Consider the following 17,710-nt stretch of genomic DNA (forward strand, 5'->3'; position numbering starts at 1 on the left):
TAGGCCATTAGCCCGCATGTCCAGAAGGTGTGTTCTTCACGTGAAAACGTGAAAACATTCACTCTTCATGGCTGCATTCCCAAGAGTAGCCTATAATGAGTGGCGTTGCAAAACATACTGCATCCACTGAACGAGATTTTACAATGGAAACACACAACCAGACAATCACGAATCAGTAAAAGCGTAGTTATTCTACTTTATGCATAAAACAAGGAACCACGGAAAATCGAATTATTTCAGAATTGGATTTCACAACAAACGGAGGAACTATTCTGTCATCATAGCATTTGATTCACACAGTTTTTTTTAATTTTTAAAATTACATTGTCTTCTATGTAACTGAAGGAAACTAACGCTTTTACAAGAAATATTTATCGAGCGAATGGCTACGCGGTTTGCCTAGCGTAGCTGTCAGCTTGCAATCTGGAGATAGTGGTGCTGTTACAAGTTCCCTTTCGATGCGTTGTGCGACCTTTTGGGTTTAATAAAATAACTGCAGTTTTATTTAGTTCGCTTTCAAATTCCTCTGATGAATAAATGAACGCAGTTTAAACTTATATTCATTTTTATTTCCGTCTATTTGTTACTTAGTTGTACTTCAGCTTAAAACAAACATCTCAACCACTACCACCACCGCAATCACCACCTCGAACCACACTTTCGGCTGCTCTGAATATGGTTTTCTATGGTTTCATATTTTCACATCAGGTCACGATCGCTTCCTTCCCACTCCTTTTCCTTTGTTTTCACAGAGTGGCCATGATACCTATCTGTGCCGTAACCCGTAAATAAAACCGCAAGAAATATTATACATTAATATATAGAAACGTGTGTCAATTCACACTCTTTCATGTTTAGTCCTCCCTACACTGAGATCTTGTTCCATCATGATACTGCAACTGAGTTCAGTCTGTCCTGTGTCGTAAGCGAATGGCATCCGTTTTGCTAAATGTCCGACATAAGTAAGCAACGAACTTCCATTTATCCAACGTAAGAAACTTAGTCTGTGAACATAACACACTTTGCTCAGGAAATGTCGGTGGACAAAATACGATTTGAAATGTTTACCGTCCACATTTAGTTTCTTCCTCTGGCTCTACGAATGTTCACACCTCTACACGACATTGTCCTGGAGCGTGAGACATTTGCTAGGGGATACAACTGGTAAGGAGGACCAGTACTTCTTCCAGGTGGCCTCACCTGCCATGCTGAACAGAGGCCTTGTGGGGGATGAGAAGTTTGGAAGGGATATGCAAGGAAGGGGGAAGGAAGTCGCCGTGACCTTAAGTTAGGTACCACTCCAGCATTTTTCTGGTGGAGAAGTGGGAAACCAACGAAAACCACTTCGAGAATGCCTGAGGTGGGAATCGAACCCCCTCTACTTAATTCATTTCCCGAGGCTGATAGGATCCCGTTCCAGTCTTCGTACCACTTTTCAAATTATGTGGCAGAGCCGGGAATCGAGCCCGGCCCTCCGGGGATGGCACCTAATCACACTAACCACTACACCAGAGGCGGACCTAATGTCTTTATTAATAATAAAAATAGGTGTTTTTTTCTATCGTTTCAAACCAGGGTGGGTAAGTTTTGAAAGTAATTACGGTAGAATTTGAATCTGAGAATGAAAAATGAATCTCACGCGCGTGCAACAAAATAAAGGAGTAAATTTGCATTTAACTTGCTGCTGGTACAAGATTCCAAAACCTGGTGACCATGAAAATCAGCAAGCACATGTGGTAACAGGGAGACTTTGTTTCGGTTTGAGAAGTCTACCATTGGCTATTTTCAGATTCGAACTGGCCAATCAGAAGCGAGTATGAAGAGGAACTGGTAGAGTAACATTTTGTGTTCTCTGTTTTGTGAATGTAGAACAAATTATGTTGTTTCAAGAAAAAGCAAGTGATTTTTATAAAATAAATAACGCATTATCATTTCTTAAAGATTTATGTTATTACTCTAGAATAGTAAACAATATAAGAAAGATACGATGAACTAAAGCCTAATATTTCTGCGGAAAGTATACAATCTTCTTCACGAGGAGCCATCTTCTACCGACGGTTGGCGATTATTCTGGCATTCTAACATTAAATTTAACAACTTCTAGGAGTGAATTGGTACCTTTGCTGTTTCATTACCACAGATTTCCAGGCCATACTATTGGACACTTCCCCGTTCCATGAATACCAAAAATCTTACCATGCGGTATCAGTTGCAGGCGTTTATACGTAGGGCCTATCTGTACTCTATATGACCGAGATCATTCCACCCCCTGAGGCCCGGGTTCGATTCCTGGCTCTTCAACGAAATTTGAAAAGTGGTACGAGGGCTGGAACGGGGTCCACTCAGACTCGGAAAGTCAAATGAGTAGAGAGGGGTTCGATTCCCTCCTCAGCCATCCTCGAAGTGGTTTCCCGTGGTTTCCCACTTCGCCTCACGGCAAATGCCGGGATGGTACCTAACTTAAGGCCACGGCCGGTTCCTTCCCACTTCCTTGTCTATCTCTTCCAATCTTCCCATCCCCTGACAAAGCCTTTGTTCAGCATAGCAGGTGAGACTGACAGGGCGTAGTACTCCTCCTTCTCCCAAGTTGTATCCCCCTGACCCAAAGTCTCACGCTCCAGGACACTGCCCTTGAGACGGTAGAAGTGGGATCCCTCGCCGAGTCCGAGCGAAAAACCAACCCTGGAGGGTAAACGGATTAAGAAATAAAGAAAGAAAGAAGGAAAGAAATAAAGAAAGAAAGAAAGGAAAATATAATAATAATAATAATAATAATAATAATAATAATAATAATAATAATAATATGGAATTGACGGGTAGTGCCGAGAAACTTCATGTTAAACCATTATACATACCGGCGCGGAAGAACGGTAGAAGAGGAGCCTCAAGTTGAAAAACATTGGCAGGAATGAAGAGACAGCAAAGAGAACTACAGAGAAAGATGAGTTAAAGAAAGGGAAGAAACCTCTTTTACGCTTAAATATGTTAATTTAAAGGATAGAGTAATTTTGAAGAGATTTAAAAGTCTTTCATGACACTAAATTTAACTTCATACATTATGTTACCACTAGGGCTCGGAAGTTGAAAACCTATAAATTGCCTAAAAATACCTATAAAAAGACCAAAAATATCCTAAAGAGGACCTAAAAACTGGCAAAACGGACTTAAAAATGTGATCCGAATTCATTCCTAATTTTAGTTTTAATTAAGTACTTATTGTTTAAAAATGCAAAACTATGGTGGTATGCAACATACAGTACTAAAATGTATCAGTGAAATACTTCTTGTCCGTCTCTATGGTGTCGTGGTTAGTGTGAGTAGCTGCCACCCGCGGAGACCCGGGTTCCATTCCCGGATCTGCCACGAAATTTGAAAAGTGGTACGGGGGCTGGAACGGGCTCCACTCAGCCTCGGAAGGTCAACTAAATAGAGGGGTTCCGATTACCACCTCAGCCATCCTCGAAGTAGTTTTCCGTTGTTTCTCACTTCTCCTCCAGGCAAATGCCGGGATAGTACCTAACTTAAGGCCTCGGCCGCTTCCTTGTCTATCCCTTCCAATCATCCCATCTCTAACAAGGCCCCTCTTAAGCATAGCAGTTGAGGCCACCTGGGTTAGGAACTGGTCCTCCTCTCCAGTTGTATCCACGACCCAATATCTCACGCTCCAGGACACTGCCCTTGAGGCGGTGGTGGTGGGATCCCTCGCTGAGTCCGAGGGAGAAGCAACCAAACGGATAAAAAAAAGGATAAATACATTGTTTTAGACAGTATATATTTTTAGATTAACATAATATAAATAAGGAATTCCGTGTTTGTTAAGAAAAGCACTTGTATTATTTAGAGTGAAATAATTTTTCAACCTAGACTGTTTTCAGTGAACCCGCAATGGACATCCTGGAAAAATACACTGAAATTAGTATAACTGAAATCATATTTGGCTGAGCCACACTAAGGTTACAGAAGTCGGAATTCGGAAACCTTATCTGAGTTGGCTTTTCAGTGTATCACAATAATCATCTCCAGGTTCTTAGGTGTAAAGGATCGTCAGTTTGCAGACAGCACGTTGCGAAACATCGAGAAACTTCCCTCCACATCAACGGATGTTAAAGATTCATACTTGAAGCAAGTGAGATCTTTCTCTTCAAAAACACTCATCAAAATTTTCTCCTTTCAATATTTCATTCATCTTGCACATCATTTGATAGCCTACATCTGGATATTTTCAAGCACTAGTTTCACTTTTCATTGCAGTTAATTTCATTTTCATTTCATTTAATTTCAATTTAATTTCATATTCTCTCTTTTCAGATACGGTTCAAATATATGTATTTACTACAGAAAAAGTGTTCAAGTGGTGATGGATGAACTAACGATGATTTCAATTCAGAATAGGCAGTACAAATGTAGTCGAAAGGTAAAGTTGCAAAAAGGGCGTTACGACCTAAAATGGTCAAAAGAGGAGGAATAAGCCAAAAAACTTTGGAAAAGGCAGAAAAATACAAATAAAACCCACCGTTTTCTGGCATATAATGACCCAGAATGAACATATATTATGTTGGGCCTCGTCTTCGGTCCCTCAAGAAAAAAGGATTTTTCCTCAACTTCCGTGTCCTAGTTATCATAAAACTTAACAATTCATATTTTGTTTAAGACTAATTCAAAGCCTGATCTGACCAAAATGCGAATAAGATCGTGTCTTTTAAATACTAGTGCACATGTGATCTCATGTAGTCTGCCGGGCTGAGTGGCTCAAGACGGTCGAGGCGCTGGCCTTCTCACCCCAACTTGGCAGGTTCGATCCTGGTTCAGTCGGGTGGTATTTGAAGGTCCGCAATACGTCAGCCTTGTGCAGGTAGATTTACTGGTGCGTAAAAGAACTCCTGCGGGACCAAATTCCGGCATCTCTGCTTCTAAGAAAATCGTAAAGTAGTAGTTAGTCGGATGTAAAGCCAGTATTTGAAGTGAATTCTCTGTTAAATAAATAGTCCGCCTCTGTGGTGTAGTGGTTAATGTGGTTAGCTACCACCCTCGGAGGTCGGGGTTGTATTATTTCTTTGAAGATGATAGCTATTGTAGTACCTATATTGCCTACCGAACCAAATAGCAAAAGAGATGCGATTTGCTTTGTTTTCTGTCGACCAAGCTGTGCGACTGGTTTCTTTGAGGAGCAGTGCGGCCTCCACCGAGTTTCAATGCCAGTCGTAGCTGAGGGCAACACCGAGCTCGCCACAACAAAGCCACCGTAGATATGACCAATTTACTCTTGCTACTCCTTGAGGAAATCTGAAACTGTCATAATGTATCTCGATAACTTGATGGACTTTGCAAGACGTATCAATCAACTTACTAATCTCCATATCTTCACACTACGTTGCACCCTTTGAGAGATACTTGGCCTCAAGCTCTCAGAAGAAAACCTACAAGAATAACATTGACCGAATAAGATTAATGCATTTAAGGCAAAAGAACTGAAAATCGATCGGGGTCAGTTACCTCTATGTTTGACCCTCTTCAAACAACTGCGTTAAGGGTGAAGGAAGAATTCCACCCTCCCGTACTAATTTGCTTTTTATTGCTAGTTTATGTAATTACAAACACATTCCAGCTTAAAATCTGGTTAAATGACTAACAAAGAACATGTTTCGCTCCTCTGGTTTGGAACATCTTCAGCAAAAAAAAAAAAAAAAAAAAAAAAAAAAAAAAAAAAAAAAAAAAAAAAAGCATATTTAGATACAAAAATAATAATAAAATGTTACTTACTTTACGTCCCACGAGCTACTTTTTAAGGTTTTCGGAGACGCCAAGGTACCGGAATTTAGTCCCGCAGGTTTCCTTTTACGTGCCAGTAAATCTACCGACACGAGGCTAACGTATATGAGCACCTTCAAAAACCACCGGACTGAGCCATTCTGCCCGGCTAAGGCACAAAAATTTGCACATATGAAATAAAAAGGAGGCCAGCGCCTCAACCACTTGAGCCATTCACCAAGACCAAGATACAAAAATTAGTACATATGAAATAAAAAACACCTATGATGATGACAAGATAAAGTATTCCTGCATGTTGAGTTGAAACACTCAACAAGTCAGTGTCCAAATCTATATAAATAAAATCGTAACGCCAGTATTCGGGAGATAGTAGGTTCGAACCCCAATGTCGGCAGCCCTGAAGATGGTTTTCCGTGGTTTCCCATTTTCACACCAGGCAAATGCTGGGGCTGTACCTCAATTAAGGCCACGGCTGCTTCCTTCCCACTCCCAGTCCTTCCCTCTCCCATCGTCGCCATAAGACCTATCTGTGTCGGTGCGACGTAAAGCAAGTAGCAAAAAAAAAAAAAAGTCGTAACGACCGTGTGTCTGTACGTTGACTATTTTGGAGATATTTCCGTACAGTTATCCGTTTCAGGTATAATAATGACCATCTGCATATTTGTTAGCTTTGGTGTCTGTTTGTCTGTTTGATTGTATGAGTTCTCATAACTTGAAAACTACTGATTAAGCTATATTTCTACCATACTTGATATTTAGAATTCACCTGTCCTTGAGTAGGTTTTAGGGCCAATGTTATTTCTGAATACCTAGATTTACTGGGGGTTTATCCGAAACCGGAACCAAGATTTTGTACTCCCTCAAAATATGCACATCCGAAATTAATGGAAATCTACAATTCTTAATGAAAATCCACTTCTAAAACTTTTTTCTCATGTGAATTTTTAGACAGGAGGATTAATAAGTGAGATATAATGAACGGTCGGTTTTGCAGGTTAGGTCCAGCGGACGTAGCCCAAAAGGTGTTGTACGTGGAGCAGATACCTTATCTATCTATATAAATATAATCGTAACGAGTGTGTGTGCCTGTACATTGACCATTTTGGTGAAATTTTCGTACAGCTACCCGTTTGAGGGGTAATGATGACCATCTGCATATTTTTGGTGTAGTTCCCTGAAAGTCCTAATTTTTACTCCCCTCGCCCAAAATCCAGATTGCGGCATAATCTGCCAGACGAGCAAGAAAACTGAAATTTGGAAAAATTATACGTTTTAGCCTGTAACGGGCGAGAATCTTCCAAGATCGTTAAATTTTTCACTTTTTATCCCCGAAGAATATCAAAATATTAAGTCACTTTTAATTATGGTGCAGACATTCGTTTCGAGGTAATTCGTGGGATAAAGGGGAAGTCCTATCACAATACGGATGGCATAATCTCCGTTGAATTTAGAGTTATCTTCAACCTTGGTCTTATGATTTTTTGTCGTACCTGTATCCCTTACACATTAGATTCGTCTCTTTTTCTCGATTTTAAGTACATTTGGAATTTTTACATGCATAATTAATACTTTAATTAACTTACAGGAAAGATAGAATCATCAAACTCTACACGAACATTGGCCCACCCAGTACCCATATGTGAGCCAAATGCTATGTCACATAATTATCCGAAAAGTAATGCAATGTAAGATAATCTTACACAAATTTCAACCTATTCAACGTTTCTAACTCAATCTGACCCATGAATAGATGAGATACGAGAAGATATCATAGGACCAGCCATTTAAGCCACTAAATACTGCGTCTTATGGTACAATCGTTTGTCGGTATGACGTACCGTTTAGCAGCATTTAATCTGTAAATGAAGGTCTGCAATATTGTAAACATGCATATACTTTCGTTTGTCAATCCAGATGTCGATTTGTAGCGATCGAGAAAGTGTGTGTCTGCTATTGTAATCAGTACTCCCCACACCAACTTTGACTGGCAATAGGAATGGGGTCCTTCTCCAACTTCTGTGTAACTGGCATTAGTAAGGAGAGCCTACCATTGTAATGAATAATTCACTTCTCAACTTGACTTGCAGAAAGCAAGGGAGCACGTAATTTTGTTAAAAAAATTCTCCTACCCGATTGTGTTTGGCTGTAGGCAGGGGTGCCCGCCCTTATAAACAAATGTACCCATCTGTAGTGGTTAGTGTGATTAGCTGCCACCCCCGGAGGCCCGGGTTCGATTCCCAGCTCTGCCACGAAATTTGAAAATTGGTACGAGGGCTGGAATGAGGTCCACTCAGCATCGGGTGGCCATTTGTGTAGAGAGGGATTCGATTCCCATCTCAGCCATCCTCGAAGTGTTTTCCCGTGTTTTCACACTTCTCCTCCAGCCAAATGCCGGGAAGGTACCTAACTTAAGGCCATGGCCTCTTCATTCCATTTTCCTTGTCTATCCCTTCCGATCTTCCCAACCCCCCACAAGGCCCATGATCAGCATAGCAGGTGAGACAGCCTGGGCGAGGTACTTGTCCTCCTTCCAAGTTGTATCCCCAGACCCAAAGTCTCCCGCTACAGGACACTGCCCCTGAGGTGGTGGAGGTAGAATCCGTCACTGAGTCCGAGGGAGAAACCACCCATGAAGAGTAAACGGATTAAGAAGGAAAGAAATAAAGAAAGAGAGATTGAAGGAAAGAAAAAAAGAAAGAGAGATTGAAGGAAAGAAAATGAAATGTTTAAAAACCTAAACTCAGTGTGATGGGTGGATGTACTTGTTTTTGAGGATGAATATTTATATAAGCGAAGCGCACTATCAGAAGCAGCAGTGCTAAATTCTTTTGCAATATTCATTCTTGAACGATACTGTGACATAATTGACACCAAACGAGAAAAGCCTGGCTCAACTGCCATACCATTCCGATCTCAAGCAGGAACCCTATAAGATGAAACCCTTGTGCACGAATAAAAATCTCACCACTAGGCACCGGAGGGATTCGAACCCTCGATCTCCTGTTTACTAGACAGGCGCTTTAACCAACTAAGCCACGGCGCCACACTGCCTGTCTCCTCCCTTGTAGCCTTATGAATCGTCTCTTTCGGTAAGTATTGACGTTTCAGGAAGTCTTATTGACTACTTTAAACGATACAACATTGAACGGTCCGCCTCTGTGGTGTAGTGGTTAGTGCGATTACCTGCGACCCCCAGAGGCCCGGGTTCGATTCCCGGCTCTGCCACGAAATTTCAAAAGTGGTACGAGGTATGGAACGGGGTTCACTCAGCCTCGGGAGGTCAACTGAGTAGAGGTGGGTTCGATTCTCACCTCAGCCATCCTGGAAGTGGTTTTCCGTGGTTTCCCACTTCTCCTCCAGGCAAATGCCGGGATGGTACCTAAACTTGAGGCCACGCCGCTTCCTTCCCTCTTCCTTGTCTATCCCTTCCAAACTACCCATCCCCTCACAAGGCCCCTGTTCAGCATAGTAGATGAGGCCGCCTGGGTGAGGGACTGGTCATCCTCCCCAGTTGTATCCCCCGACCCAGAGTCTGAAGCTCCAGGACACTGCCTTGAGGTGGTAGAGGTGGGATCCCTCGCTGAGTCCGAGGGAAAAACCGACCCTGGAGGGTAATCAGATTACGAACGAACATTGAAGGACATGGAGTGGCGAATGGACACTTTCCACCCTTCAGTAATGCAACTATCTATGCAATTATGTAACTATTTATGTATCTATATTTAAACCTACGGTCTTAAAATGCAGACTCAACGTTCTACCACTGATCCACAAAAGGAACTTACCTAGTAATTAAAATAGAGCCTAAACATGTTACCCTGGGTTTACTTCAGTTTCTCTTGTCCTTCACTACCAAATCCATTATTCTCCTCCATTCGTCTCAGATGGCCCTATCACTTCATACGTATAGCTTCCCGAGCCTAATCCTCAGTAACTTGTCTTGTGTATCGTCAATATGAACATCCTTCTGCTGTTGTTATCGACACCTCCTGTTTATACGGAGAATACGCAAATTTTCACCAAGGCCTTAAAATAACTAAAAAGTGCCACTGAACGAAAATTGCTGCAAAAATTCTCTTACCTTCTGATTTAAAGAATTTTACGTAATACAGTACATGTTCTTCATGTACATCATAGGTTTTCAACCAGTGCGCCGTGGTGTCCTGGGGCGACACGAATGACTTCCATAGGCGCCGTGCAGTTTTCCGGATTAGCGATGAAGAAAACAGCTATGCTTACATATAAATAAAATGTAAAAAAAAAAAAAAAAAAAAATCGTCTTTGTGAAATTGTCACGTGTGTAATTTTCTCCCTTCAATTATATTTTCATCACCTGCTCTCAAGGAATAGCCTGCTTTTGTGAACTGGATCGCACGTGAGATTGTCTCGAAAATTTGCGCAGTGTCGATATGAATGAAATTTCTTTTCTTCTTTTTTTTACAAGTTGCTTTACGTCGCACCGACACAGATAGGTCGTATGGTGACGATGGGATAGGAAGGGGCTAGGAGCGAAGGGAAAGCGGCCGTGGCCTTAATTAAGGTACAGCCCCACCATTTGCCTGGTGTGAAAATGGGAAACCATGGAAAACCATCATCAGGGCTGCCGACAGTGGGTTTCGAACCCACTATCTCCCGCATACTGGACACTGGCCGCGCTTAAGCTACTGCAGCTATCGAGCTCGGTAAAGAAGAAAGTCATGCAATCTATCATAAAAGTGAACTCATTAGAACTCGATCTCTTAAAGCTAAATTTGTCAGTAAAATATGGCGAGTTAGGGGGCTGAGCATACGTCTCCCTTAGCCTATAGCAGCACACGATTGCTTTACAGAGTAAATCTGTTATCGTGCGTCTTTGAACTTAACAGCAGGCGGGAAATCTATTGTTATCTAGAAGAAGAAAACCATGCCGGTACTAAGTTCTTTCTGGACACTGACTTTCTTGTTGAATTTTCCTTATTGAAGTGATTTTTTTTCAAAATTGAACTCGTTGAGTAAGTCTGTACAAGGAAGCGCAACCCATCGACGAAATTCCGGCCTTCAAAATAAAGTTTCTTGTTTGGAAGAGGAAAATCAATGGAGGAGAAATGTACTTCTTTCCACGTTCACATCATTTCATAGCAGAAAATGAAATAGACATTACTGCAGATGTTGTTTCCATAATTGAAGGACACCGATCTCAATTTAGTGCTTATTTTCAAACATACTTTCCCGAAAACTGTGACAAGTATCAGTGGGTTCAAAATTCTTCCTATCCAGTAATCGGGAGATCGTGGGTTCGAGTCCCACTGTTGGCAGCCTTGAAGATGGTTTGCCGTGGTTTCCCATTTTCACACCAGGCAAATGCTGGGGCTGTACCATAATTAAGGCCACGGCCGCTTCCTTCCAACTCCTAGGCCTTTCCTATTCCATCGTCGCCATATGACCTATCTGTGTCAGTGCGACGTAAAGCAAATAGCAAACAGCAAAATAAATAAATAAATAAATAAATAAATAAATAAATAAATAAATAAATAAATAAATAAATAAATAAATAAATAAATAAATAAATAAATCCTTCCAATCATGATGCTGCTTCGTACTTCAGTACTGCAGAAAAGGAAGAACCGATAGGATTTTCACCAGATTCTTCACTAGAAGTGCATTTTCCATGCATGGCGTTGCCAGAATTTTCGTATTGTGTAAAACAAGAGTTCCCAAGCTTGAGAAAGAGAGCACTGAACATATTCATTCTTGTACACTGGTTAGCATATTTTTTCACATATATTTTTATTTATTTACAATCTGTTATACGTTGCACCGACACAAATAGGCCTTATGCCGGCGATGGTGTAGGAAAGGCCTCGGATTTGGAAGGAAGTTGCCTGGTGTGAAAATGGGACACCACGAAAAACCTCTTCTGTGCTGCCGACAGTAGTCACAGATTCTTATAGTACATATCAAAATACAGATAGTCTTTACTGGGTGTCCCAAAGGGAAGACGTGGAAAGAATGCTGTTCGTCAGGGGAGCCACGGGCACAAACATGTTGAATACCACTAAGGTAAGGGTTATTCTGCCCGAAGGCAGGTCCGAACCTCCGCAGAGGTGTTCCTGAGCCGGAGTTTACGTGCGGTAGGGTGGCCAGTTCCTTTCCGCTCCTCCATTCCCTTACCCCTCCAACAGCGCGTGGCAACCCATCCAACTCCTGACCACGCCTAATGTTGCTTAACTTCGGAGATCTCACGGGGTCCGGTGTTCGAATATTCAAATCAGAATAATCACTTCATTCTAGTTCATTGAACTCTCAATATATTCCGAAATCAGGTCTAAACTTTTCATAATTATATGTGAGGACATTTCAGAGGTATAGGGACATCTTCCTCCTCTGCAGTTTTTTCTACACCCTGGTAGTGTCACGGGTGTGAACTGTGTAGCCCCGGTTTACTACCGGACGCCAAACCTATGAGGTGGGATGTGTTAACTATAGTGTGTTTTTGTCGTGGTTGGTAGCCTGGTGTGTTTTATGTGTATGGTAGTAGTGTATTGGAATAAACACAAACACTCAGTGCCGATGTCAGAGGAATTAACTAGACAACTAGAGTTCTCGACCGGGGAATCAAACCTCGTACCCTCTGAAATGGAGGCCTCGACACTTGACCGTTCAGCTAAAAGGCCTGAAACTATAGGGTCATACATTTGGAAATTTTAATATGCATTAAATGGCATCAAAGAACTCTATTTTTTAAGGTTGCGTAAGATGCGTAGAACTTGAAAAATGGAATTGAAAACTTTATTGCCACAGAATGGTGTGTTGTTCTACGGGCGCTGAACTCAAAATATTTCCGTTGGTGATTGCCTGGTTGCGGTCTAATTAAAGTTGAGAAACTGCAGTATCCTGTATTGTAAATATAATCGCTCCATTAGAGATCGTGCTGAATTTAATTGATAACTCAGGTCAACAAAATTTAACATACATTTTGTTAAAATAGAAGAAATTAATATGTTCATAGACGTTTTCGGGTTGATTTCAAATCACCCAAGGTTTTTGACTAATTACAAAAAGTAATTAAAACTCTCTATTATTGGTACCTTGTAACGTTTGACCTAAAACTATAGTTTTCCGAAAGTCAGGCCCAGTGACAGAATTCTGGGGCCCGTAAATCCCGGTACACCCCACACCAATCCTATCACTTAATTTAGAGTAGAACTGCGAACTTGCAGGTTATTTTACAACCAAGAAGTACCTGATTATCAGCCCATGGGGCGGAGTTTGCACAAAAAATTGCTATAATAATGGTGTAAACATTTTATCGGTGCAAATGTGGTGTATTTGTGGTGCTAATTTGGGGCAAAAGCGACAATGGATACAATGATCTAACACCAATGAAAAATGCACCAAGACTGCACCATAATTACACCACATAGTTGGTGTAAGAGATGTGACATTTTACACCATACTTACCCAGAAATGAAATACATTAATCAGACAATTTCTGCACCAAGTTCGTGCCAAAAATCTACCAACATTTTTCTTTCAATCGTCTTTATTTTCAACACCACTGTTGAACCAAATTTGCTTCAATAATGAGTTTAAGTTACAAAAAGCATTTGGGTGCATTTGCGGAATCACCTTGGTGTCATATTAGTGCAAAAGTTGTGCAATTTTCTTTTGTATTCTTATTGATATTTACATTTATTTAAACCTTAAAATTAATTTTGATTCATCTTTTGTGCCTGGGTACCCTCTGTCTCCTTTGTCGCCAACTCTGCCCAAAATGTATGTGAAATAGATTTTAGACTATACTTTACTTGAGGAATATCTGTTTTGACAGTCCAGAGGTATTCTTCAGGGACATATGAGCTGCATTTTTCTTGGTAGCACCTTTCCATTTCCGCAATAACCGATGAAAACCCTCCTCATGTTCATCGCCCACTGAATTTAACATAGTGGCTTAGCTGCTGATTTCCTAAACGACGGTTTTGAGGAAAAACATATCTAGAGGAGAGTCCAAGAAGAGTATTTTCAGAAACATAATATAGCCCATCATTTGTAGTTGTGATCCACCTCGCGGGGAAGCTCTCTGTGATTTTCTGACCTGTGATTTCCAAGGAAGCTGGTGATTACTTATTTGAAAGACGACAATTCAGCCGCATCTTGAACAAATAGGAAATATTATTTCACTGAATCTCAACTTGTAGGACGCCACCGAGGTATAATAGTTATCCTAGATTCGCGAAGTCAAATGGACTGTGTCGCGATTGATCTATCCAAGGCATTTGACAGGCTAGATCATGGGAGAATACTGGCAAAAATGATTGCAATTGGACTAGACAAAATTGTTAATTAATGCGTGGCTATATTTCTAGAAAATAGAACTCAGGGAATTAGGGTAGGCGAATCTTTATCTGACCCTGTAATAATTAAGAGGGGAATTCCTCAAGGCAGTATTATTGAACTTTTATATTTTTTGTATATATACATGATATGAACGAAGAACTGAAATTAGAGATAAGGCCTTTTGCGAATGATGTTACACAGAATGGAGTAATAAATAAGTTACAAGATTGTGAGCAACTACAAAAAGACTTCGACAATGTTGTGAGATGGACAGCAGGCAATGGTATGTTGATAAACGGCGTTAAAAGTCAGGTTGTGAGTTTCACTAATACGAAAAGTTCTCTCAGTTTGAATTACTGCGTTGATGGGGTGAAAGTTCCTTATGGGGATCACTGTAAGTACCTAGGTGTTAATATAAGGAAAGATCTTCATTGTGGTAATCACATAAATGGGATTGTAAATAAAGGGTACAGATCTCTGCACATGGTTATGAGGGTATTTAGGGGTTATAGTGGGATGTAAAGGAGAGGGCATATAAGTCTCTGGTAAGACCCCAACTACTGTATGATTCCAGTGTATCTGACCCTCATCGGGATTACTTGATTCGAGAAGTGGAAAAAATCCAAAGAAGAGCAGCTCGATTTGTTCTGGGTGATTTCCGATGAGAAAGTAGCGTTACGAAAATGTTACAAAGTTTGGGATGGGAAGACTTGTGAGAAAGGAGACGGACTGCTCGACTAAGTGGTATGTTCCAAGCTGTCAGTTGAGATATGGCGTGGAATGACATTAGTATACGAATAAGTTTGAGTGGTGATTTTAAAATTCTGAAAGATCACAATATGAAGATAAAGTTGAAATTCAAGACGACAAATTGGGGCAAATATTCTTTTATAGGAAGAGGAGTTAGGGATTGGAATAATTTACGAATCGAGGAGTTCAATAAATTTACAAATTCTTTGCAATTATTTAAGAAAAGTCTAGGTAAAAAACAGATAGTGATCTGCTACCTAGGCGATTGCCCTAAATGCAGATCAGTGGTGACTGACCGACTGATTTATTGCCTTAGCTGGCAAAGTTTAGTGTTTATAGTGTACTCTGTCTTCTGGTATGGGCTACAACAAAATTGTTACTTTCATTGTACTCAGTTTCTTCCTCGGCTCGGTGGGAAAAGCAATAGGAAACTATCTCATTCCTCATTTCCCTAGGATGCTTCTTCAGTAATGCCTGGCTCATCTATAACAGCTGATGGCGGAGCTTTTGAGGCTCCAACCAGCCTCCGGGCTGAGACTTCTGCACATACAACAACGATGAAGGGAACTTATAAGTCAATTAACTCTTAAAGCAATAGTTTAGATATTGTCGTTCCATTAGCTTGTTAATGATCGTATTTACGAATAAAATAAATAAATAAATAAATAAATAAATAAATAAATAAATAAATAAATAAATAAATAAATAAATAAATAAATAAATAAATAAATAAATAAATAAATAAACCTGCAGATGAAAATACGAATTTTAGTCGACCAGTTAGAAAGTCAGCAGAATAGCTACTACGATATACACACCCCGTTATTTCCAACTCCATCACACAGACATTTACACAAAATATACAGGATATTGAAATTTTTTGTGGAAGCATTCCGTATTTTTGAGAAAATGCTCTAAGACTGCTGCTAAGCAAGCTATTTTTCATATTTACTTTACGTCGCACCGACATAGATAGGTCTTACAGCGACCATGGGGTAGAAGAGGGCTTGGAGTGGGGAGGAAGCGTCTGAGGTTTCAATTAAGGTACAGACCAAGCATTTGTCTGGTCTGGAAATGGGAAACCACGGACAAATCATCTTCAGGTCTGCCGATAGTGGGGTTCGAACCCAATTTCTCCCGAATACAATTTCCAAGTATTGGCGTATAACCACCACCATCAAAAATAAATAAATAAAGTAAATAAATAAATGATTGATACTATTTTCAGCTATTTTCACCATTTTCTTACACGGGGAGTGTGTTCGAAGCCCCTTGCAAAAGAATGTGAATGCGATGATGGCCAAGGTCATGCTGTTGGCCCAACACAGCATCTTCACAGAGTTACATCGACCGGGGCGTGGTCATATGTAAAGCTTCTTGGGCAGGTCATGTGAGACCTCTTTTTTAAGATGTCTTTTCAAGGCCACTGTTCCACGGATTTGTATAAAAGAGGGGCTCATCTCTGGAAATGGCACCAGTATTCTCTGCAGCAGAATCTCCACCAACTCTCCAACATGATGAAGCTTGTAAGTATGATATGTCATGTTTGACGGATAATAGTAAGAAAATATATTACAATGACATATTTTATATTCAGTTATAAAATATTAACGTAACACAAACTTCCTGTACAATATTATCTACTTGTTGCTGTGCAATACGTTTTTGTACTGCCTGAAGGAGCTGGGGAAGAGTGAAGTAGGGTTATAGCGAGGATAAATATGAACGTTATCCTTCTCAGCCATCAGAAGAAACCTTATTCTTTTTACAAAGCGTTTAGTACGTAATATTTGCAGATGTTGATAAAATCATTATGGCTTCAGCTACTGTGAGCAAACATTTTGACTACTTTATACCATTAGTAGATTAAGGGACGTGAAAAGCATTACGGTATTGCCCCTTAGGACCAAGAACAATTAAGTCGACACGCACATCTATTGACCTCACTCTTCACCAGCAACTTCAGGCAGTACAAAAGCGTATAGCACAGCAACAAGTAGAGAATATTGTACAGGAAGTTTGTGTAACGTTAATATTTTATAATTTAATATAAAATATGTCGTTATAATATATTTTCTTACTGTTATTGATCTATTGAGCAACGGAAATTACATTCACTCAAGTGATCTTTCTTAGGACCATCAATCGCGAGATACACCCAACTAACGTTTGCTAGAGCCATCAGCAATGATACACACTCATTTAATCTCTCATAGGACCATCAGCAAGTGGAGAGATGACAAACAAACACACCCCACAAAACTCTACCAAATTTCAGGCTGTATTCTGTCATTCTTTTCAATAACTGTGAACCCATCTCTTCTATATCATAGAATGTTCAGTGTTCTTATGAATGACGTAGACATTTTCTTACATAAAAAAGATTTGAATAAAATATTATCTACATTACAATAACTCAAAGAAACGCAAAATAAAAATAATATTTAAAAAATGTGAAATCGATTTATCTAATTCTTGCAGTACTAGATTATAAATACAGTAACTACTGTAATTTCTATGAGAGTGTTTACTTCTAATTGAAAGAAAAAGATAATTTTAATTTAATTAATTGTTCAGTATTAATGATTTTCACTGTCTTCTTCCTACAGTTGTTTGTCGTCCTCGCCGTCTTGGCCGTCGCTTCAGCCCAGTACGTCTACAACTACAACTCCCCATATGCCTACTCCGCTGGAGCTTACCCTGCCGTTAAAGCCTACTCTGCCTACGGCTACGCTCCTTCATACAACCCATACTACGCCAGGAACTACGCTTACGTTGGATGAATCACCCTTTCTTTATGGTAATACTATTTTTAAGACTGTATTTCTCCTTTAATAACGAATATTCCTTAGATGCCATTCAATCACCCCGTTAG

At 40.2% G+C, this 17,710-nt stretch overlaps 1 long non-coding RNA gene and 1 other non-coding gene across 3 annotated transcripts in view; one reads left to right on the forward strand and one right to left on the reverse strand.

Annotated features, from left to right (window-relative positions):
- Window positions 1-17,710, forward strand: part of LOC136866019 (uncharacterized) — a 68,394-nt gene that overhangs the window by 4,294 nt on the left and 46,390 nt on the right. Inside the window, exon 2 of one of the 2 annotated variants that reach the window (XR_010859475.2) lies at window positions 17,445-17,635. The exons of the other annotated variant lie outside the window; for it this stretch is intronic. This is a non-coding gene — a long non-coding RNA (uncharacterized lncRNA). The remainder of the gene's footprint in view (window positions 1-17,444; window positions 17,636-17,710) is intronic. 2 annotated transcript variants of the gene reach the window in all.
- Window positions 8,739-8,812, reverse strand: TRNAT-AGU (transfer RNA threonine (anticodon AGU)). The gene has a single exon. It is a non-coding gene; the product is annotated as a tRNA-Thr (tRNA).

Source organism: Anabrus simplex, chromosome 3 (assembly GCF_040414725.1).
Source record: "Anabrus simplex isolate iqAnaSimp1 chromosome 3, ASM4041472v1, whole genome shotgun sequence".
NCBI classification, from domain to species: domain Eukaryota; kingdom Metazoa; phylum Arthropoda; class Insecta; order Orthoptera; family Tettigoniidae; genus Anabrus; species Anabrus simplex.